Below are 25,637 nucleotides of genomic sequence, written 5' to 3' on the forward strand. Positions count from 1 at the left end.
ATTTGCACGCAACCGTGGCAAACTCAGTGAGTCCCTGTGTTCTGGGAGCTGCGGAATGGCCTTTGAATGACATGTGTCCTGCATCCTGATGTAAAATGTCATCTTCTTAAAGGACAGGAGGAAGGCCCCGCAGTGGCCCAGACCTGGTGTGACCCTGTGGTATGTGCATCAGTGGAAGCCAGATGCCTAAAGCAGCCAAAAAAGAAATGTCATACTCCCCAAAGCTCAGAGTAACAAAAAAACAAACCGAATCAAAAGTCTAAGCTTCAGTGCTAATTCATGTGAGTCTCCCTGGTCACTGGACTCTTCACTGAACAGAAACCACACTCTCTAGAAAAGAAGACACCAACAGAAAAACAATCCAGGAGGGAGCTTCTGCCCAGCCTCAGGTCTCCCTCCACTCACAGGGCTGGATGACTGTGAACCTCAAATGCAGATGTACCATTTCCCCACCAACAGTTATCTGATATTTCTGATGCCTCATAAAGAGACCCTGTCACAACTGTGGGCTTCCCTAGTGGCTCAGTTGGTAAAGAATCCGCCTGCATTGCAGGAGATCCAGGTTTGATCCCTGGGTTGGGAAGATCCCTTGGAGAAGGAAATGGCAACCCACTCCAGTATTCTTGCCTGGAGAATTACATGGACAGAGCAGCCTGGCAGACTACACAACTGTGACCTAAAGTGAGCCCCTACTCCTTACCTTACTGCCCATATATTTTTTGGCACTCATTTAATTCCTTTAAAAATCATATCTTATAGTAATTAGACATATGCATCAGGCATAATTTAAGGTGGCAAAAGCCACCTTTTGCCAACAAATTACATACTTAGTGCAGAACAAAACTTTATATAAAAATTATCTTTCGTGTTTCTAAAATCAACTATTTGCTAGAGTAAATCTGCTTGCTTTGCAGATGAAGAACAGGGAACTGCTTTCCACTTTCTCAATGTATCAAAGTAGAGCAGGATATCCAAAATATGACATTATCCTTCAGGGTCCCAAGTTAAGGGCAGTATCATCAGAAACGGTTTATGCTGGGTGTTACATGGCTTCTGTATGGAAGCCAATCACTCCCACATATAAACACTTCCCTCACATCAATATGTTGTATTTCCAGTAAGTTCTGGCAAGATCACAGACATTTTAATGATCAAAAGAGGTTGGAAAGTAGTGTGTTCATGATCAATAAAATAAGTACTAGCCATAATTCTCTATGTCAGTACTTCTCAAACTTTAACATGCATACAAATCATTGGGAGATTTTTCTTTCCATTTTTTGTGGCCACACCACACAGCATGTGGGATCTTAATTCCCTGACAAGGAATTGAACCCATGCATGCCCCTTTCATTGGAAGCTCAGAGTCTTAACCATTAAACTGCCAGGGAAGTCCTGAGGATCTTTTTAAAATACAGATTCTGATTCAGTGGGTCTGGGAAGGGGATTACGGAGTATAACAAAGTCCCAGGTGATGACGGTGCTGCTAGGATGTGGACCACATTTTGAGTACACATCAAAGCCTTCTACCATGCCCCGTCTTGGGAGACCGATGTAATTTCTCTGGCCCACATGAATTTCGATCATGTGACTGTCAGAAGAAAAAAAGGCACTAAACAAAGTGTAGTCCGGTTCTACAGAACAGGAAAAAGAGGCCAAGTTGGGATCTTGGGCTATGTTTTGACTCATACCGTCATCCTATTTTCCTTTCCATAAAACTGACTGGGTAGGAGAGATGGAGATTGTTTGTTGCCCGGGCTCACCAGTATCCAAGATACAAAACCACTGTCTTTCATTGTCTACTTGCGACTACTACAAAGAGGCTAGCCCTAGGATGGCCTCTGGCTTGCCATGAAAGCAGCCATAAGACTGTCCTGGCGTTAGACAGACATCTAAACAACCCTGAACTGTCTCTGAAGAACCACCGAGTTCTACAACATTTAAAAAGATAACCTTGTGTTAGTTTAACCAAACTATTGTGATTAAGCAATTTTTGCTGGTTTTGCCTCTTGGTGGCTTAGTGTATTTAACAGTCTGAAACCTGTCCTAAATTCTGAGTATAGCCACAGTAGGAACACAACATCAGAGGATATACAAGTCTCATTTTATTTTTTTTTATTTGTCTCATAGAGTCTTTATTTATTTATTTATTTTTGGTTTGTTTGTTTTCAGTACTTTATTTATGATAGAGGACTGAGGGGAAAAGTTTACGTTTTATTCACTAGAGATGAAACCCAGTCACCCTGACTATATCTGATGCCTCCTTAATTACTATTTTGCATCCCAAACATCCACATTGTCACCTAGCAGCAAACGGAATCCAAAGTACTAGAAATAATTAGGGTACATCAGAGCACTCACAGAGGCATGAAAGTCACTAATAATGAAGCACATGCCCCTATGAACACAATATACTTTCTCCTAGTACAACTTTTAAAAATATAAGCTGTTGACAAGTTAATCCTCGGAACTAAAAACCACCTACATTATTAATTTTACTGACCTCACACCACCCCCAAGACCTCTTGGGTACCAAAGAAGGTAACCGAAGAAAGCAACAACCTTGTCAATGAGACAGCAAATGAGGACCTGATATCTCCTAAGACAGATGGGAGCCACAGGCAGCCTCACTTCTGAGCTTGAGATTCTGCCTCCCGAAGAAGGTGCAGTACAGAAAGAATTCTGATTTTTCTGGATTCTTTCTGTTTGTTGGACTAAAAGGTCTAGACCAGAGAGCTAGCTCCTGCGGTTATAAATAAGCTAGCCCTTCAGGCTTTGCAGTGTCACGCTGGAGAAGCCAGCTTTGTGACCCGGCGGCTATTCATATAACTCTGTGGGACTTTCCCCCAGAAAGGGGGAGCAAAGAGAACGCTTGCAGATAGCAAGCAGTGTACAAAATCAAAACAAATCAAGTCAGAATGTTAGAGGATATACGTTTCCCCCCAAAGGCAGGCATAGTGCAGTATCTTAATGTGAAACAACACTAACACCATAACCTCATTAACTAACCTACTTACTATATATTTCTTGCTGCTAATTCCCATGGGTGCCTCTGAATTCCAGGCCTTTTACAGATAATTCTGAAACTCCTGTGAAGGCAGAAATAGACCAATAGAACTGGTATGCTTGCTTCCGTTAGATGTTCACTATAAAGAATGGTAACGGATGTATTTGTTCCCAGGGTGAGGATGAACAAATATAAGGTGATGAGTGCTGTGTTATTTCAGAAATAGATATATTCCAGGTCCTTGGTAATTTACACCATATTTTACAAATTATCATTAGCTTTTCCTTATTCCCTAGGGATGTAGCCTATAACTAAGTGAAGTGAGGTAAAAGTCACTCAGTCATGTCCGACTTTTTGCGACTCCATGGACTATATAGTCCATGGGATTCTCCAGGTCAGAATTCTGGAGTAAGTAACCTTTTCCCTTCTCCAGGGGAATCTTCCCAACCCAGGGATCGAACCCAGGTCTCCCACAATGCAGGTGGATTCTTTACCAGCTAGGCCACAAGGGAAGCCCAGCTTATAACTAAAGAAAAGGGGATTGTAATATTGTTGGCTCTGAGAGTGATAAATGGAACAACTGCATCAGAATCATTTGGATGGGTTTTTTTTTTTTTTAATTCAAATTCCTGGGCCCCACTCAAGAGTCCATGAGTTGCAGGTTTGGAGGGAATCCAGAATTCTATTTTAAACCATTATCTTTAGTTATTCTGCATTCTCTAGAGAACCCTGACTTAAGGTACTACAGGGCTGAACAATACCAACAAGTTGAAAAGCCTTGTTAATTGATTTTTATAGTGATTGCCACATCAAACACAATGGCAGGAGCAGTCCACTTGGCACCATTATCTATCCTTTAAAAAAAAATTTTTTTTAACTGTGGTAAAAGTCACATAATATAAAACATACTATTTCAACCATATTTAACTGTACAGTTTAGTGGTACCAAGTACATTCACATCATTGTGCAACTCTGTCATCCATCTCCCGAGTTTTTCACTTTCCTAAACTGAACCATCCCCATTAGACACAAAGTCCTCACTTTCCGTCCTCCCACCCCCAGTCTCTAGCTTCTACCAGTGTACTTTCGACTCCATGAATCTGACTATTCTATATACCTCTAACAAGTAGAGTCAAACAGTATTTGCCTGCACCTGCTATAGGCTGGAGTGCATGTTTTAAAGTCTGTATTGAATTTGTGACAATATTGCTTCTGTTTTATGGTTTTTTGGCTGGGAGGTATGTGAGATCACAGCTCCCCGACCAGGGATCAAGCCCTCAGCCCCTGCACTGGAAAGTGACGGTCTTAACCACTGAACTGCCAGGGAAGTCCCTGGAGTGCATTTTTAAGGTTAACTTAATACCAATATCCATTATTCGCAGGTGTCTTTAACCTGTTGGACACACCCAGCACCCTGGACCACAAGGTCTAGATATATACAAGATGCAGTTGGTCATGCATCCATATGTAGAGCCTTAAGAGAATACTCCAATTAGGGGATGAGAGTTCATTGCAAGAGACAAAGATGGATCTGTTGAAAGAAGTAATCCTTGGTGCTTTAGTGTGAGAAAAGGTTGAATTCACTAAGCATCAGTTCAGTTCCAGTCCAAGGAAGAGTGAGTTTTGAGAAGGAGAGAGAGGTCTGGAGCATTATTACTAATGTAAAGTAGAATGCAGACTGTAGACATGGGCTTGAAGGAGGTCCTCAGTTTATAAGAGTGTTATTTCCAGTAAACAAATCTGGCTAATCAATAGAAATGAAAGCTAAATTCAAAGAGCCATGGATAAATCAGGGTAAGAAAATGAAAACTACTCTTTGATAGGAAAAGGAAAGGAAGAAATTGACCTCGCTTGAAATGAAATGTAGTTTTTATTTATTTGCTTGTTTGTTTGAAGATAATAGACTTGCCAGAAATTTCCAAGCAACCTTCCATTTTGTCTTGCAGACAAAAAAGAATCCAAAGGTAACTCTGTACGAGTTCAGAAGGTTTTCCAGTCCAGTCTACTCACCCCACTAATCAAATGGATGGTTAGCATTGGACTTAGGGGCTCACTGACTCACTTGGGGATCACTTAGACAAGCAACAAGACAGAGAGCTTGGCTGGGTTCCCAGCTGTCCACTGTGTGTGCCTGAAAGAGTAAGCAAGTCAGAAAAACTCACCAGTCACAATCTTTTGGTCCAAGGCTTAGAGCCCTAGAAAGAATGAAGAAGGGAAATGGACAAAAGGAGATGATGACTTTGGAACAAAACTTACACCTACCCTCATACCCTGGGAGACTGGAGAGGGATAGAAAAGAATTCCAGAAGATGTGGTTGGAAGGTTTTCCTTCTGTTATCCAAGAAAGAGAGACCTGGCTAAGACAATGAGACACATATGGTCAATCAAAGAAAAACCTCCTTGTGGCCAATAGATTGACTACCTCATCCTCATGTCACTTGCCCAAACCTAAATATAGCTTTGGGAACAAAGCCAGGTCAGGTATCCACGGCTCCAACAGTGCAAGTCTCTGAAACCTTGTTGGATCAATATAGACCTGCCAGGGTTCAAAGTTTCTCCAGGAGGAGAAAAAAACCAGGAATTAAATATTAATAAAATGACCACACAATATAGGGGCTTTTAACCTTCCATGGGGAAAATTTCTATTCAAATTATGAAGCAGTTTTATGGAAGAATTTTGATGAGACATACTCCGAACTATATCAGTTCAGTTCAGCTCAGTTGCTCAGTTGTGTCCGACTATTTTCGACCCCATGAATGGCAGCATGCCAGGCCTCCCTGTCCATCACCAACTCCCGGACTTTACTCAAACACATGTCCATTGAGTCGGTGATGCCATCCAGCCATCTCATCCTCTGTCGTCCCCTTCTCCTTCTGCCCCCAATCCCTTCCAGCATCAGGGTCTTTTCCAGTGAGTCAACTCTTCGCATGAGGTGGCCAAAGTATTGGAGTTTCAGCTTCAGCATCAGTCCTTACAATGAGCACCCAGGACTGATCTCCTTTAGGATGGACTGGTTGGATCTCCTTGCAGTCCAAGGGACCCTCAAGAGTCTTCTCCAACACCACAGTTCAAAAGCATCAATTCTTTGGTGCTCAGCTTTCTTCACAGTCGAACTCTCACATCCATACATGACCACTGGAAAAACCATAGCCTTGACTAGACAGACTTTTGTTGGCAAAGTAATGTATCCGAACTATATAGTCTTTAGCTTTTTACCTCCCTTCACAACATGCATTTTCAAACCCTTCAGTCTTCAAATTATTGATCTAACTGTTGAGATAAGAGAGAGATGGATGGATAGATCAAATCACTTTATTTAGATATAACTCACAGTTCCCTGGTGACTCATATGGTAAAGAATCTGCCCACAATGCAGGAGACCCACGTTCAATCCCCGGGTCAGGAAGATCCACTGGAGAAGAGAATGGCAACCCACTCCAGTATTCTTGCCTGGAGAATTTCAAGGACAGAGGAGCCTGGAGGACCATAGTCCATCATGTCACATAGAGTCGAACATGACTGAGTGACTGATGCTCTTCACTTTCACATGAATTCACTCATTTAAAGCATATATAATTCAATGAGTTTAAGTATATACACAGGATTGTGCAAACTTCGCCATAATCAGTTTTAGAACATTTTTATCATCCCAAAAGAAGCCCCACACTATTACTACTGATTTCCCAACTTCACCCCGCCTCCACCCCATATAACCAGTAATCTACTTCCTGAATCTGCTTCCTGTCTCCATGATTTGCCTAATCTGGACATTTCATACAAATGGAGTCATACAGTGTACAGTCTTATGTGACTGATTTCTTTCTCTTAGCATGATGTTTTCAATGCTCATCCATGCTGCAATGTATATTTCTTTTTATTGCCAAATAATATTACATTGCATGGATATGCCACATTTTATTTACCCAGTTTCTCAGTGGATGGACATTTGGGTTGTTTCTACTTTTAGAGTATTAAGGATAATGTTGCTAAAACATTCATAATAGTACCTTATTAGAAGTCAAGAGCCTATCACTCAAATTAAAAAAAATTTTTTTAATATTTATTTTGGCTGTGTCAGGTCTTAGGTGTGGCACATGGGATCTTTAGCTGTGGCATACAAACTCTTAGCTGTGACATGAAAACTCTCAGTTGCAGTATGTGGGATCTAGTTCCCTGACCAGGGATGGAACCCAGGCCCTCTGCATTGGAATCACGGAGTCTTAGCCACTGGACCACCAGGGAAGTCCCGCCTATCACTCAAATTAGTTCAAAGTTCAGAAAAGCAAAATGTCTAAAAAATGAAATGCGCTAGTTGTAAGAAACTGTCAGAGTTAGACTTAAATGGCTGCTAAAACAAAAAAAACAAAAAGATACAGATTTGCTAACATGTTTTGTCATTTGTTGCTGAGCTGAGTTTGAGGATTTAAAGATTGGTTCATCTATCCACTATTTATGTGTCACTTGTCATTCTTTCTTTCCTGGATACCCTACTTAGCTCTAGCAGTTCTCAATTTGGCCTTTCAAAAACTGGAAATATTTTTTACATTCATTAGCTTTAACAAGAAAATACATCATCATTACTGCCCATTAGAACTAAATGGATGGTGAATATTTACCATAGGATTCCTTCCTATTAAGTTCATTACTGTGTTTTTAAAGTTGTGGTTAAATTTATTTCACAGAAAAATAAAATTAAATGCTTTCCAAAGAAAAACCACAACCTTCAAAAGTGCTTTTCAATTTGGAGTAAAACAACTGTATACTAAAGCTTATTTTTCTGCCTATTGTTTCAAGGTATCACAGAGCCTATTAGAAACCAATATTTACAAACATTAAAAGACATTAAGCCCTTGATTTTAAAACAAAAGTATAAACCCACATACAGACAACACAAACATAAAGCAGAGAATGCACTAGAAGGTCACTGGTAGAAAACTGAACAGAAAGACAAAGTCACGATATGGAAGAAGCTAATTTCATACTCATTCATGCAGAAATCTTTGAATTGCCATATATACCAAGTAAGGGTTATGACCCAGTTTACACATATATCTTCATAACCCATATCTGAAGCTTCCAAGGGCTTATTTTCACAGAAGCCTATTAAGATCCCATTTGTTAAATGTCTATCAACAAATGTTAATAAAAGGGCTTTATTGTTAGAGTATAAGCCAGAGACTTACTTTTATCATCTGAGTTGTATATATAAAAGCTCTGTGCATCTCAATGTAAGGATCTTCCTTTATTGAGGTATAACTCACACAACCAGAAATGTCACCCCTTCAAACTGCACACTTCAGTAGTTTCCAGCACATTCACAGAGCTAGTTTTCATTTTTGAGAACAGTTTTGTAACTAGCTGTTCACCTCTCAGACCTTCCTCCTTTCCTTTTGTATGAGAGGTGCTAGGGCATACTGGTGAAGAGTGCTGATTCTGGAGGAAGCTGCCTGCACTTAAAATCATTTCACCCTCTAGATAGCTACGCATCCTTAACCTCTTTGAGCTTTCATTTTCTCATACGTAAAATGAGGATGACTACAAAGTATTGATATGTGTGAAATATTTAGAAGTTAATCTGACACTCATTAGCTCTTATTATTTTAATAAACCAAACTCTTCAAGTATAGAAAAAAGCATTAAAACCGAATATGTGCTTGAAAAAATGTAAAAAGTCCTTTCCTTTCTAGGACATCCTAAAAAGCCAGAAATGGCTAAGGTCTCTTTAGCCTCCAGCTGCCACCCTTCTGACCTCAGCTCCACCCTCCGTGAGACCCACCTGACGCTCGGTGACACTGACTGGCTGTGTCTGCCCGCACACACTGCACTCGTCTTCATTCTTCGGTTTCTGCTGCTTCTTTGAGAATGTTTATCATGTCCTCCACCTAGCTAACTTGTTCTGATTTTTAAAATCAGTGGTTCAGTGGTCAACTCCTCTGGGAAGCCTTAGCAGATGTGGTTCTAACTTCTCACTGATCCCTTCTACTACCATTACCATAATCACAATTAGTTAAGTGTCCTTCTCTCTGGATTCTCATGATATGTGAATCTGTACTTACTGCCTCCAACTATACTTATTCTTTGAAGAGTCTGTCTTCTCCACTAAACTGTGAGGGTTTTTTTTTCCAGCTTTACTGAAATATCAATATAATGAACATATAAAATTATTAGCAATTTATTAAAGTGTACATAGGGTTGATTTGATATAGACATATATTATGAAAGGATGCCCCATCTAATTAACACACCACACCTACCACCTTACTTTTTGAATGTGTGTGAGAGAACACTTAAGTTCTATTCTCTTGGCAGATTTATATTTCTAAAGCCATTTATACTGCTTAGAAATGACTAAGGATTTTAAAAGCTTTTGTTTATATGGGATATCAATAAATAACTACCACATTAGAAGTTAAAACTGATAAACTTGGAAAACATATATTAATCCAAGACATAAGTAACTCTGAGCATTACTACGAAAATAACTGACTCCCAGGACCCTCTGAAAGGGTCTCGGGAACCCCAAGGACCCAGACCATAATATACGGAATAGTGAAGTTTTCATTTCTTAAATTATAAATGTATTTTCATTCATATAATAGTTACAGTATTTGAGAGGAGTGAGGGGCAAATGAAAAGATCTCAGACGGGAAGGAAGAGACAACCTTATCACGGTTAGGGAAAATTACTGGCGACAAGAAGGCAAAGAAAAGGAAGAGTAATAATAAAGTATAATACACCAGCACCAGTATTCAGAGAAATAATAAAGAAGCTATAAGTAACTGCACAAACAAAACCAAAAACAAGAACAATGCTGCAGGCCAAAAGTTGAACAAAAGCTTAAATAAAAATTGATCTTTTAGGTATGAAATGCACCATTTTGACAATTCCATTTCATCCCATTTTCACTTCTTTGGCATTCTCAACCCTCATGTGCTCTTTTTTACAGGACTCTTCTCTGTGGAACTGTTCTCTCTTGCCTTACACCACTGGCTGAAAAAAGCTGTTCAAATGCTATGTGGTCAGGGGGGTAAAAAGAGCGACAGCTCTGATGGAACTCCATGATTGGAATCCAACTGATAAAATTTTAACATCCTATTAGATCATAAAAATGGTAAGATTTTAAAATAGGAAGGCTGAAGTTATTTTTACATGCTGAAAATGCATTAAAAATTAGTGTCCTTAAAAATATGCTACATGAAGGCCAGGACTGGAAAGTAATACGGACTTGGTTATACTACTATTTCGTTAATATCATGATATTATCCTTTCTAGAGCAACAAAAGCCATGGAAGTAGGACAATTAATTTTCAACTTGCATTTGCTTTTGGTCTTTTACACAAACTTTTCAGGGATATACAACTGGTTTGAATTTTGTTAAGCAGTCTTATGTGCAGAGGTCAAACACTCAAGGTCAAGAGCAGATGCAGGTCAAATACAGACCCAGGCCAAATTCAGCCTGCAGACTGCTTTTGTGTAGTCCTCAGACTAAGAATAGTTTTCACACTTTTAAAAAGTATGCAGAAACAAAACAAAATCATCCAACAAACAAAAACCAAAGAGCAATATGCAAAAGAAACTGCATGTGACCTGCAAAGCCAAAACTATTTCCTGTCCACTACCAAAAAAGTTGCGAATGCATTCATCACAGTGTCTGGTCCATAATATATGCTAAATAAATGTTAGTTACTAGAGGAACCTGGTGGGCTACAGTCCATGGGGTCACAAAGAGTCAGACACGACTGAGCGACTAACACTTTTAACTTTCACTATTCTTATTAATTTTGATATTGTTATTCCTGTAATTTATTATCCTTAATAAGCATGCTCCTTGAATAATTTTAACTTCTCAATACTGAAGACATGGCTTGAACCTTATTTAATCACATTAACCATGAAGTATTACTGTCACTAATTTTTTTCATTCTTTTCATCCTGCCTATTCTCGAAAAATCTTGATTTCTTCTTTTTTCTTAAACTGTAGTAAAATATACATTTAAAAAGTTACCAGTTTTTCCTTTAAATTTTAATTGTGTTAAGAACACTCAACATGAGACCTACCCTCTTAAATTTTTAAGTGCACAATATAGTATTAATTATAGGTACAATGTTGCCCAGAAGATCTCTAGAACTTACTAATCTTGCTTATGCAAGACTATATATCCATTGATTAGTAACTCCCCAAGTTTCCTTTCCCCTAGCCTCTGGCACCCACCATTCCACATTTTGTTTCTACAAATTTTACTATTTTAGATATATCATTTAAATGGAATCATGCAGTATTTGTCTGTTGCTATCTTATTTCACTCAACATAATGTCCTCAAGATTCATCCATGTTGTTAATATTGCAGAACTTCCTTCCTTTTAAAGAATGAATAATAATCCATTATGGTCTTCCCAAGTGGCGTAGTGACAAAGAACTCACCAGCCAATATAGGAGACGCAAGAGATGGTGGGTTCAATCCCTGGGTTGGGAAGATCCTCTGGGGTAGGAAATGGCAACCCACTACAGTGTTCTTGCCTGGAAAATTCTATGGACAGAGAAGCCTGGCAGGTTACAGTCCACGGGGTTAAAAATAACTGGACACTGCTGGCGACTGAGCACATACACACACAGTAATCCACTGGATGTACATAATACATTTTCTTTAACTATTAACATTTATCTGTTGATGGGTGTTTAGATTATTTCCAAGTCACAGCTATTGGAAATAGTGCTGTATTGAACACAGGAGTGCCAGCATCTCTTTGAGATCCTGATTTCAATTCTTATGAATAAATATCCAGGAGTGGGACTGTTGAATCATATAGTAGCTCTATTTTTCAAAGAATCCCCATGCTGTTTTCCATAGTGATTGTACCATTTTGCATTCCTAACAACAGTGCACAAGGGGTCCAAATTCCTCACAGTCTCATCAACACTTGTCTTTTGCTGCTCTTTTTATAATAGCCATTCTGACAGGTATGAAGTGATATCTTATTACGGTTTTGATTTGCATCTCTCTGATGATTAGTGATGGTTTACATTTTTTAAATGTATCTATTAGCCATTTGCATGTCTTCTTTGGAGCAATGTCTATTTAAATCCTTAACTAATTTTTAACTGGGTTATTAGGTGGTTTTTTTTCCTGCTATTGAGTTGTTGGAGTTTCTCACATGTTTTGGAAATTAAACTCTTATTAGATATATGATTTGCAAATATTTCCTGCCACTCCATAGGTTTCCTTTTCACTATGTTGTTTCTTTTGCTATGTAGAAGGTTTTTTTTTTTTAATTTTGATATAGTTCCACTCGTTTATTTTTGCTTTTGCTATCTGTCCTCTTGATGTCATAGCCATGAAATCATTGCCGAGACCAATCTCATGAAACTTTTCTCCTATGTTTTTCTTCCAAGAGTTTATTTATAGTTTCAGGTCTCAAGTTTAAGACTTTAATCCATTTTGTGTTGTATCTGCATAAGGGTGTTGAATTTTATTAAATGTTTTTCCTGCCTCTATTGAGATGATCATACAGTTTTTATCCTGTATTCTGTTAATATATTGCATTACATTAACCGATTTTTGCATGTTGAATCATCTTCACACTGCAGGGATAAATCCCATTTGTTCATGCTATGTGATCCTTTTAACGTACTGTTAGATTTAGTTTGCTGGTATTTTATCGAGGATTTTTCCACCAATATTCATCAGGGATATTGGCTTGTGGTTTTCTTTTCTTATGGTTGTAACCTAACATGTAATCTGTCCTGAAGAAAGTTCTATGCGCTCTTGAGAAAAATGTATATTCTTCTGCTATTGGATGTAATATTCTATATATGACCTTATTTCCATTGTAATCCAAATCCAATGTTTCTTTGACTTTGCTTTCAGGGTAATACTGGCCTCATAAAATGAGTTTGGAGCTATTCTCTCCTTTTTTTTTTTTTTGTTTGGAAGAGTTTGAGAAGACTTGGCATTTATTCTTCTTTAAATATTTGGTAAAAATCACCAGTGAAGGCATCTGATCCTGGGCTTTTCTTTGTTGGGAGGTTTTGGATTCCTGATTCAATCTCCACACTAGTTATAGGTTTGTTCAGACTTTCTATTTCTTCATATTTAGTCTTGATAGGTTGCATGTTTCTAGGAATTCATCCAATTGTTATCAGTTATCTAGTTTCTTGGCATGTAATTTTTCATAGTTATCTCTTATCCTTATTTCTGTGGCATAATTGTAATGCCTCTTCTTTCATTTTGGACATTATTTATTCTTCTCTGTATTTTTCTTAGCTAGTCTAGCCGAGAGTTTGTCAATTTTTTTTTAAACCAACTCTTGGTTTCATTGATTTTTTTTCTTTTGTCTGTTTTCTATTTCATTTGTTTCTGCTCTAATCTGTGTAATTTTCTTCCTTCTGCTAACTTCGAGTTTAGTCTGTCCTAAAGACTAAGGAGTCTAAGAATCTTTCTAGCTCTAAAAAGTATAAAGTTGTGTTGTTTGAGATTTTCTTTTTTTAATGTAGGCATGTATCACAAATTTCCTTCTTAGTACTGCTTTTGCTATTGGTATGTTTTGTTTTGTTTTCATTTGTGCTGGGTATTTTCTAATTTTCTTTTTCTTCACCCACTAGTTGTTCAAGACTATGTTATTTAATTTACACATATTTGTGAATTTTCAAATTTTTATTCTGCTACTGAATTCTAGTTTCATTCCATTTGATCAGAATAAATACTTGGTATGATTTCAGTCTTAACTATTTGAAGACTTGATTTATAACCTAATATGCTATCTATCCTGAAGAAAGTTCTGCATGCACTTGAGAAGAATGAATATTCTGCTGCTGTTGGATGGAATGTTCTGCATATGACCTTATTTCCATTGCAATCCAAATCTAATGTTTCCTTACTGATTTTCTAGCTGAATATTCTATCCATTAATGAAAGTAGAGTACTAAAGTCCTCTACTGTTATTATATTATTGTCTATTTCTCTCTTCAGTTTTGTCAATGTTTGCTTTACATATTTAGGTGCTCTGACGTTAGGTGCAGAAACAATTTTTCTTTCTTCCTAGAGGACTGACCTTTATTATTTAATATCCTGTTTCTTGTGTCAGTTTTTCTTTTTTTTTTCTCTCAGCGTTTTAAAGATGTCATTCATTGTCTTCTGACTTGCCAAGTTTCTGACTAGAAGTCTGCTCTAATTAATATCTCTGCTTCTGCATATAATGTGCCTTTTTTCTTTGGCTGCCTTCAAGATTTTCACTTCATCTTTGGTTTTCAGAAATTTGAATATGATATGTTTAGCTAGGATGTGTGTATTCTGTTTGGCATTTATCCTACTTGGGATTCTCTGAGCTTTTTGGAGCCATGGTTTAATGTCCTCCATTTCATTAATTTTGGAAAACTCTCAACCGTATATCTTCTAATATTTCTTCTGCACATTCTTTGTCTTTTTCTTCTGGGATTCCAATTATATGGCATATTAAAATATTAGACCATGTGATATTGTCCTTGAGCTCTTGCATGCTCTGTTCTGTTTTGGGGTGTTTTTTTCCCATTCTTTTTTCTCTTTCTGTTTTTGATTTAAGTAGTTTCTGTTGATTATCTTCAAGTTCACTGATTCTTTCCTCAGCTATGGAAAGTCTACTGATGAGCTCATGAAAGGCATTCAATACTATGACTGTGTTTTTAATGTTTACTATTGCCATTTGATTCTTTCTTAGAGCTCTACCTCTGTGCTGAAACTCCCGACTTATTCATGTATGTTGTCCATCTTTTCCACTAGATCCTTTAACTTATCAATCACAGTTATTTTAAATTCCCTGTATAATTATTAAAACATGTAGGTCATTTCTAAGTCTTGTTCTGTTGATTGCTTTGTCTCTTGAAAGTGGGCTTTTTTTTTCCCCCTTGTCTTTTTGTATATTTCATAACTTTTTGTATTGAATATATCATGTAGAAGACTTTTAATGGTCCGGATCCCAGATTGTTCCCCCTTATTCCCTCATAGTTACAAAGTACTTTATTTTCTTTTTCCCCAACCACAAAGGGTTTCTGCCTGCCCACTGGGACAAAAAGATGAAGGCCTTTTTTTTTTTCTTCTTAGAGAAGGGTATGAGTAGAGCTTTGTATCTTTTCCACAGCAGCAGCTGGTCCCCTCCCCAGTCCTACAGAACTGAGGCAGGATTTCTCTGGTCTGCCACCCCTGCTCCCAAACTTTCCAACGAATATACAAAAGAAGATCCTGATGTGAACTGTAAGTAGGCATAAATACCCTTTGTGTCTGCAACTTTTAGGTGTTCTATACGTTCATCCTAGCCCACACCCCACCTTTAAAAATGTGTCATAATTTATAGCTGAGTTCTTATTCACTTCTGTGGTGGTCCCATCCTCTTCCCATGCTCTGCCACAGGTAAGCCAGTGCTTGCATCCTGTCCCTTCCTGGAGGTACTTGTATATCCCTATATTTTAGACTAGTTGATTGCTCACAACCTCAGCTCTCTAATAGGTTCAAGAAAAGTTATGGTCTTGTATAGTATCTGACTTTTTTCGGTTGGTGGTATGAGAACAACACTCTTTCTAGTTTTCTACATACTAGACCCATCTATATGTCTGTCCCATCTTATTCTTGAATACTCCGGTTATGAACAGCTCACAGACACTTTATAATTACCTTCGCTCTTCTAATCTATTTTACAGATATACTGAATGTCATCGTGCACCAAGAGCAAATCTGTACCATGGAGTACACATCCTATTGCAATAATAAGCAGGTATTTATTCATTATGATGCCCCAAACTATTTTTAAGTTGCTACTATTATTATTCTGGCAAAGCAAATTCTTTCATGTTACCTATGTTTCTAAGAATTTCATATATTTCACAACTACAGTACAGATAATCCTCAATTTACTGCCATTCTGCTAAGTAAATCACTTATACAACCCTCTGGGAAAAACATCCCATTATTGCTTTCAAACCAGCAAAAGCACAGACCATTTGTCCTTTTCCATCATAATCCATCTAGCCTCAGTTTTTTTCATTGCTCCTTATACCTCTCTCTGAAACTCTCAAGGAGTAAGCATTTCCTAATCCCTTTAATGAAGCCATGCTGCAGTGCTTCCTGGCCCTATGGTCTTCCTCAGATTATTGAACCTCTCCAAACTTCAGTCTGCTCATTTGCAAAATGAAGATAACAGTGTGAGGAATTAAATGAGAAAATGTGTTATCTTTGAAAAGTGACTGGCCATCATTATTACAGTTTTCTATCATTAATAGCTGATTAAGTATTACAGTTAGAGCCAATTGTATAAAGACTCAGGTATCTCTCCTCTAGTCAAGCATATAACCCTTATAATAATGTTACTGTAAAAAGAAAGCTAAATTAAAATAAAAAATCATTTCCACTTAAAATGCCTTTTCCAGGAATGCAACCCACTGCAAGTATAATGTCTTCTTAAGCACTACATAATATTTTTTCTTTCTTAACTCTCATATATGGGCTTCCCTGGTGGCTCAGTGGTAAACAATCTGCCTGCCAATGCGGGAGATGCAGGTTCAAGCCCTGGGTTGGGAAGATCTCCTGGAGAAGGAAATGGCAACCCACTCAAATATTCTTGCCTGGGAAATACCACAGGCAGAGGAGACTGGCAGGCTACAGTCTGTGGGGCCACAAAGAGTCAGACATGACTGAGCATGCAAGCAAACATATATATACACGCACACATACACACACACATATATATATGTAGCACATACATGTGCTTCTATATATGAGCCTGATGATTGGCAACTGACTGCCCCTGCTCATCTGGCCTTCCATCTGCAACAGAGACAGTGCCAGGCACAGTGCTTAGCTCATTTTTTCTTGGACAGACTCCATTACCCACTCATATATTTCACTGACTCTAAAAGAACCAAGCAAATGATCTGATGGTTTTGGTAATTAAAAAACTTCCTGCCAGCATGCATTTTCAGAAATTGCCAAAGGTATTGCAGAGTGATAAATTGTTCCTGCAAGGGCTTGATCAGTTTTTTTTTCTCTTGATCTTCAGTTTTCATCCTGTCTATAAACAAAGTCCCTACGAATATTTTGATGCAGCTGCTAGCAGCATCCTTGAGATACTGAGCGTGTGTTCTTTCATAATGGTAATCCTAAGACTAAAAGACTATTAAAAATAAGATCTCTAGATCTAAAAATGCTGTCCTATGTCCATAGGACAGCGCTTATTTACGAAGACATGTCTATTTGTCTTAGTATCATCTGGAAATGCATTTGGTAGCATTTGCAGATCATTTGAAGGTTTTTCCCTTAAAGTAACTTGCATGTCAAAAAGTTCCACACTTTTGAAGGTAGTCTCAAATTTTTACTAAAGCTAAAGTATATACAAATCTAGTAATCATTTCAGACTTCGTGGAAAACAAATTTTCCATGCCTACAAAGGTTTCAGCCACCAAGATTAGAATGATGACCTTGCTGCAGTAGAGACTAGTAGACTAGTAATTTTAATTATGATTTATATATATGCACTGAAAGTAAACTAATTCAGCTATACATTTCAAAGGTTTCAAATACATACCAGTCAATAAAGACATAGAGTTTAAGCTTCTCTGTAAATCTCAAGGTCACTAGGCCTATGGAAGCTAGATTCCAACTTAATTTCAACTCTAATAAAATATTTAGTTATTCTTAATCACTCATTCTAACATGTTGAAAAAGTAAAACAAGCATCTTGTTTCTAGTCTCTACAAAAGAAATAGATGCTACTTCAGTGCTCCCCCCATTCTCAGTCATTTGGGGTGTAATAATAAGCTAGGAAATATATTCGCCAACTTGGAAATCCATATGCCAGAAAAATGATTTGTTGAATACTTCTTCCTCCCTTTTCATACAAAAATGCCAGAAGTCCCTGGAGACAGAAATATATATCATTTTTATATTTAAAGGTTTTGCTATAATGACTATCTTAAGAGTACAGGAATTAGAATGAACTCATAATAAAATTAGTTTTATACAAAAATCTTTCCATTATATAATTTTAGAAATAATTTTAAGAGAATAAAAGGCCTAAAGGGAATATCGGCATTCTTATATTAGGCTTATTGTTCATCATTTTAAAATTCATAACTCAATCTTCTCAGTATCTTGAAAAAAATTTTAATGAGCAAAGAATCCCCCATCTACCATCACATCCCTTCTGATTTGTCCCTTCTGTCTTATTTTGAAACCGTCTTTTAAAATAAAAATGCTTCAGGGACAAGTGAAGCTTTACTAGTGACTATCTTTGTGTCTAGCCAGATGAGAAGAGGGTCTTTACAGAAACGGTTCTGTAAAAAAAATCTCTCTTCAGCTTTTGTCCTGCAGCTGCTCTGACAGGACCAGAGGTACCTAATATGCAAGACTCTCACCAACAGACTGCAGCTACCTCCCTGAGAAACCCTCGTGCGGCATTCTGTACCACTTATATTCAATCCAGAGAAGCCTGCTGTCACCACAGGAGCACAAAAGACCTTCAAATGAACAATCTGCACTTTAGGATCACGGCTCCTTATAGTTTCTGAATCACTGAGGTCACTGTCTGATTCTACTTGATCTTCTGGCCTCTGGAGGCCAGTAGTCTGGCTACTGCTTATTTTGGAAACAAGGACTTGAAATGAGATAATCCTGGTGTAGGGCTTCCCTGGTAGCTCAACTGGTAAAGAATCTGCCTGCAATCCAGGAAACCCCAGTTCGATCTCTGGGTCAGAAAGATCTGCTGGAGAAGGGATAGGCTACCCACTCCAGTAGTCTTGGGCCTCCCTGGTAGCTCAGCTGGTAAAGAATCTGCCTGCAATGCGTGAGACCTGGGTTCAATCCCTGGGTTGGGAAGATTCCCTGGAGAAGGGAATGGCTACCCACTCCAGTATTCTGGCCTGGAGAATTCCATAGACTGTATAATCATGGTATAATTCTCAACTCCACTGCATACTAGTTTTTTGACCTTAAGCAAGTCACTTACATGTTCTGATCATCAACTTCTTCATTTTCAAAAATGGGGATCATCATATTCTGAGGACTGACACAGGGACTGAAAGGCATAAAATAACATATGTGAACTGTATTGGGCGGACTCTGAAGTATTAAACAAATGCTGGTTTAATCAGCACATAAGAACAAAGATTACACAGAGCTTGGAAGATGAAAACAGAACACAAATCTAGAAAGGGTAAACATAATGGATGGCATTAGTCCTGTGTAAAAGTCATCCATCATAAAGAGGCCATTTGCGCCCCTCTACTTCAGGTCCAGTAAGATGATTAGGTAGCTCAGCAAAAATGATTTATTTAAAATAAAGTTGTAACCTAATGTTACTGAAATTTGTATGAAGAAAGAATGTGTTAAAAGAAGACAGCAGGGACTTTCTTGGTGGTCCAGTGGCTAGGACTCTGTGATTCCAATGCAGGAGCCTTGAGTTCGATCCCTGGTTGGGAAACTAGATTCCCCAGGCCGCAACTAAAGATCCCACATTCCACAACTGCTGCTGCTGTTGTTCAGTCGCTAACTGGTTTCCGACTCTTCGCAACCCCAAGGACTATAGCCTGCCAGGCTCCTCTGACCTTGGGATCTTCCAGGTAAGAAATACCACAGTGGGTTGCCATTTCCTTCTCCCAAGGATCTTCCTGACCCAGGGATCGAACCCACACCTCCAGCTTGGCAGGCAGATTCTTTATCATGAGCCACCTGAGAAGCCGTGGTACAACCAAGACCAAATAAATAATTTTTTTTTAAAAAGAAGATGGCAGTATAAGTGGATTTTCTAGAAAGGTGAGGGAGGTGTTACAAAGAAGAATATGGCAGTATTTACCCTGCCTTGACTAAGGGAAATGGATACTGACTCAGCAGGCATTATGATTTTGAGAGAGAGATGTTCTATATTATAAAGCAATTTTAACATGTCAGTTTCCACTGAAATATAATATAATGTGCTTTCAAGACTACTTGGAGATTCACATACTTTCAAAACAAACATATTGGTTACCAAAGGGGAAAGAAAGGTGGAGAGGGTGATAAATTAGGAGTTTAGGATTAGCAAATACACATTACTATATAAAAGCAGATAGACAGTCCTACAGCAAAGTATGGGGAACTCTACTGAATGTTCTGTAATAACTCACATGGGAAAAGAATCTGAAAAAGAATGGATATATGTGTATGTATAAATTAACCACTTTGCTGTACATCTGTAATAAAACATTGTAAGTCAACTATATACCTCATATAAAATAAAAATTAAATTAAAAAAAAAAACAACTACTTGCAGTCCTTTACTCTGATTCAATGTTCACCAAGCTATCTTTGGATTACTAACTGGATCAATAAAAGTAGAAACTGGAATTAAACTGATGTGATCCCCACCACAACACGGTGGGTGAGAAGCCAGCCTTTCTCTTGACTTCTCTGTTGGTTCCTCTTTCTAATTCCAACATTAGCTAACTTTATTGAGGAGGTCCTTGTGTATTTATCAAGAGCCATATAACTGTTTTCACTTTTCTGAATCCATATGCTTGCTTCTAGGGTATGATGCCAACATGGAAAAAATATGTTTACTAAGTTGAAAATCACAGAATTATATACACTTTAAAAAAAAAAACAAAGGAAAATGATCATTATAGTACACTTACTCTACAGATATTTCTTAATAATTTAAAACAATGGTTACAAAGACTACACAGAGCAGGGGTCACAAACTCAAATGCCCACAGGACCAGGAAAGAAAGGATAAAAATAGAAACAGACTGGTTTAAGAGACAACAGAGAATGAGGAAGACTATGGTGAACTCCCAGCCAACAAGGGCAGCCACCGCCGCCACTCACTCACTGCCATGGGAGAAAGAGGATCCAATGCTGCCAAATCTTTTGATTTTTCAAAGGAATCTGGAAGTCAAAATCTCTTTGAAAATCTCTTTGAAATATTTTGACATCAGACATTGACAATTCAATCTAAAAAAACAAACAAACATTGAGTGAGCCAATATTATGAGAGTCAAACAAACATGAGTACAACCTGGATTCGGCCTGGAGTCTGCCACTTTAAACCCTGCCCTGCAACTTTGAAAAATGCTTGTGTTATAATGTTTAAAAGCACAAAATGCTAGAACATAAGCCAAATTATACAAATGCAATGTACTCTTCCCATAAGCAGATCTATCCTAATACCGTCCATGTGTCACATGGAATATAAATCAGGAAAAGGGCTTCCCTCGTGGCTCAGTGGTGGAGAGTTTGCCTGCCAATGGAGGAGATGCAGGTCTGATCCCTGATCCAGGAAGCTTCCACATGCCATGGGGCAACCAAGCCCATGTGCCACTCCTGTGCCCTAGAGCCCAGAAGCTGCAACTACGGAAGCCCAAGTGCCCTAGTGTCCATGATTGGCAACAAGAGAATCCATCGCAATGAGAAACCTGCACACTGCAACTAGAGAGGAGTCCGTGTTAGCGGCAACTTGAGAGTAGCCACTGCTAGCCACAACTAGAGAAAAAGCCCGCACAGTAGCAAAGACTCAGCACAGCCAAATATAAATAAATTTGTAAAATCTTTAAATCAGGAAAACAGTTTGTTATCAATATCAACTTTTATCTCCATGAAAACAGTAGTCATTTGCACTACTCAGACATTTATGTCATGCTGCACTTTATTCTTTTAAATCTAGGACTGCCTTACAAAGTCAACTTAATATATTCGATAGTTTTTAATATGCTTGAGCTGGAAATGTGTTTCTTTCTAGCAAAGAAAACTATGAATAATGTTCAGATTTTTAATAATGTTTTGAGTCAATCACATAGAGGGTAACATTAAGCAAAGCCATGGAAATACATGTAAAATAATAAAAACTAAGACTGGATTGAGATAACAGACCTTACACACATCAAAACTAAACCCCTTTCTATTCTAAAGCCAATGAGATGAAAGAAAATACTTTAAAAGAATGAATTCAGAATTCCAGTGAAAGCAAGGAAGAGTGCTAAGCGGATCACAAATTTTGAGGCTTTCTTAAAGGATAGGAAGCAGGTGGACTCAGATCAGAGGAAAGCTGAGTTCTAAACACTTGCAGGAAAAAAAAGCTGCTGTGAAGGTAGGTGCAGTTTCAGGGGGCTTCAAACTTAGCGTCAATGGAATAAGGAGCAGATAGAGGTTCTGAGGCAATCATCATGATGAGAAAGTACACGAGGTACAGTAAGACAAGTCTTTCCTTCTCTGGATTATGCTAATAAGATGACTGATCAAAGCAGCTAATATGATCATTGAAGTCTAAGCTATCGCTTGTTGCCAGTTCAGGTTCTCTCCCATCACTTGTATCTGCCTTCTTCAATGTGACATGCTAATATAATATATATGTGCTCACCAAGGGAAGTGGAGGGGATAAAGAAGAGAAGGAAAGATGATTTATTTGGGAATATGGAAGAATATTTCAATATATATTTATTTTTTCTTAATAATTGGCAGAGCCTGCACCCTATGAGGCTTTAACAGCCAGAGGATCTGAATGTGTCAGTTAGATGTGATGCTGCCAGCATAACAGACTTCTGTTAACCAGCTAAAGGGTTCAAGAAGGAACCTGTTCCTTGCAACTGAACAGGGTGGGAGAAGGGAGAACAAGCTAGCGTTATCTCCTTTATGCTCCCATTTCCCCTGTTGCTGGTTACTGCTCTCTTCTGTCTGCATCCTTCCCCCCTTGGACCCAGAAAATAGAATTCCTGGATCCTCAAAGCAACTTAAATAACCACGACAAGATTTATTAAAGTGCGAATGCACTCCTCGGAGAAGGAGGAGATGACAAAACTCATTTTGTCTCCACCCATTCAACTTGCCCCTCACCCCTTTCACAGCCGGCTAAGGAAAGTTCTGTTTTGTAATGCCCAGTTTGCCAGGACTTATTGTGATTCAGAATCACGAGAATGAACAGAGAAGGACAGAACTGGAGAGGAAATCGGGAAGCATTTCTGCCTATTCTGTCAGTTTCTGCAGTTATCTTTGTTGTAGACAATATAATGTAGAGAATGTAATATAATGGACAAGGAATGGAGAAAAATAATTAAGGAAGCTAGAAAGACTAAGTCTGCCTATCTAATAGTGTAGAGACTACCCGAAAACAAAAACAATCAGGTTGAAAAATAGCTCAGTCTTTACATAAGGAAGGGATGTCCGAGCAGCCCTAAGGTAAAAGATCTGGAGAAAAGAATAGAGGGGATTGCAAGAAACATAACTAGATTTTTATTTCATATTCTTTGAGAGAAGCAAGTCAAGACTGAGATCCCTTTTTAATTCCTCCTGGTTGCTGGACTGTGCTTCCATGTATGCAACTCTGCAGGGATGGTCCAGCAGTACCTATTTCACGAAGATGAGGGACTTGGCGTGGCCAGGACAGATGAAAAGGAAAATGATGTAGGTAGAGTCAGGAGTTCTAGCAGCTATTTGTACTTCTTGCCCAAGATACTTATGTCGCAAACATTAAAATTAAAAGGCATTTCTAAATATAGCAGCCGTTTCAATCACTAATATGTCTTCTACCTTCTTCTTCAAATGTGCACACAGCGTTAACGGTCTGCTTTGAGGAATTAGAGGAAGGAATAAATAATGGATTCCATTTCAATTTTTTTTGTCACTGTTCTTTGCAGAAACAAATACCTCAAAGATTAATGAAGCTTGCTAGGGCTAGAGATTGAGGAGGCTTCATATATTCTAGTAGCTCTCCACTTGTGATTTAGAATAAAACTATGAGGAAGAAATTAAAGAAACAATTATGAAAACTTCTTTAATAGGTCCCAGATAACTCCATATTATTAATAGTACATAACTCCAGAGTACGGTCTACCCTAAGCCAGATTTCAAGGTAGACCAAGTTAGTCAACAAAGAGCCTAAGTTTTTTTCTTCCTACATATATGCATTGCCCAAGGCCAAAGACGTTTAAAAGGATGTTCGGCCTAGTAAATGGAAAATATACTCTAAAGCAGAGGGAGGTGTCTTTCTCAAGCTCTGAAAAATCCAAAACATGTTGATGGTCTCCTCCTCTGACCACTGCAAGGCCAACTTTGCTTAATATTGTTTACTATTTTATCATAGGTGATTCAATTGCAATTTCTGCAGTATCTTATCTTCATATCAAATCACTTTCTTGCTGCTCCCCATACTTACGTTCCCAAGAACCTCTCTTTTATTCCCTTCCGACCCTTATATTTTTCACTTTACTGAATTCTTACCTCCATTTATCAGCTTATTTACTTCTCTTATTCAAAATCGAATTCAAACCCAAACCCCAAGCAGAAAATCTTCATAAACTAGGCAGTCACAAGCTCAGAATCAATCAGATACCCAATGGGATACAAAAAGGTGTTACAGAGAACTTTGTACAGAGCCTGTCCTCTAAGAATAGTTTTAAATTATTATCGTTGATTTATTACAATTTATTAGATTTATATGGCACTTTTCCTCCCAAATGGCTTACCAACCTTCCCAAGATCCAAGAAAAGAAAGTAAACAGTATTTTTGTCCCTAACTGACAACTAGGAATAAAGAAGTAGTATGAATGGACTCAAGGTTCTCATGAAATAAGTCACAATGTCAAAAACTGAAGGCCACTGACTTCAGACTCAGAGTGACTACACCTTAACCTAACTGGTTCTATTTCAGGATCCTTTTTCTTTCTTTTTTTTCCAGTTTTAACAGTATTGAAAAATGCAGATTGTTCCAAAATTTAAACTTGATTTTAAGCGATTTGATGCAAGTATAAGGTTTCTCTGGCCTTTTTGGAATGGAATATTCCTGGGAGGGATGGTACTTAAACTCTCATTTTTACCCTCTATAAAAGGAGTAAGTTTCCGTTCCTTTCATGAGAACAGGTTTTGATAATGGATGAAAGAGAGGGCAATTTATGCATTAGCAGTGACACTGTCTCCTGGGGAGGATATGAGAAGAAAGGCCCTGAATAGATATGCTAGAATCACAGAGGCTAACTTCCTCTACTTCATACTGAATTTAAGAAAAAGTTGGTTTCTTTCTTTTTTTTTTTTTAAATGGATAAGACATTGTGAAAGGACAAAGGCACCTAACCCAGTTCTAGTTCTACCAGAATGTAAAGTTCCATGAGGGCAGAGATTCTGGTCTGTTTTATTCATTACTATCTCTGACATCTGAAACATGCCTAGCACACAACATGTAGTAAAAAATACTGAATGAATGAATGAGCTTCTCAAAGGATGTGAGTAAGTAAAGAAGAGGAAGCATAACTCAAGGGAACAGAATGTGCAGACACAAAGTAGGAATAGTCAAGAGATGTACAGATAATTCAATATGGCCTGAGCATAAAACACCTGTCAGGGAAGGCCAGGACACAATGTGGACAGGTATGGAGGATTCCAATCATTAAGGGACCTATGGATCATGCTAAGGAGTCTGGGCTTTATTCTGACAATAATAAAACCACTAAAGGATTCCCAAGAAAAAGAATGACATTAGCATACAGAGTTTTAGGAAGATCTCTCTAGAATCACTGTATAGATTAATTAGGAAATGGCTGTCCAGAGGCAAGAAGCCGAGATAAGAAGCTACTGAAGTTCAGGCATGAATGAGGAAGACCTTAAATAAGAAAGTAGCAAAGAGGGTAGGGTGGGTGGGCCAAGTTTAG

General features: G+C 38.1%; 1 protein-coding gene across 1 annotated transcript in view; it reads right to left on the reverse strand.

The window, feature by feature from the left end:
• FRMD5 (FERM domain containing 5) overlaps positions 1-25,637 on the reverse strand; it is a 313,088-nt gene that overhangs the window by 214,306 nt on the left and 73,145 nt on the right. The gene's annotated exons all lie outside the window — the stretch shown is intronic.

The sequence above is a fragment of the Cervus elaphus genome, chromosome 13 (assembly GCF_910594005.1).
Source record: "Cervus elaphus chromosome 13, mCerEla1.1, whole genome shotgun sequence".
Classification (NCBI taxonomy): Eukaryota; Metazoa; Chordata; class Mammalia; order Artiodactyla; family Cervidae; genus Cervus; species Cervus elaphus.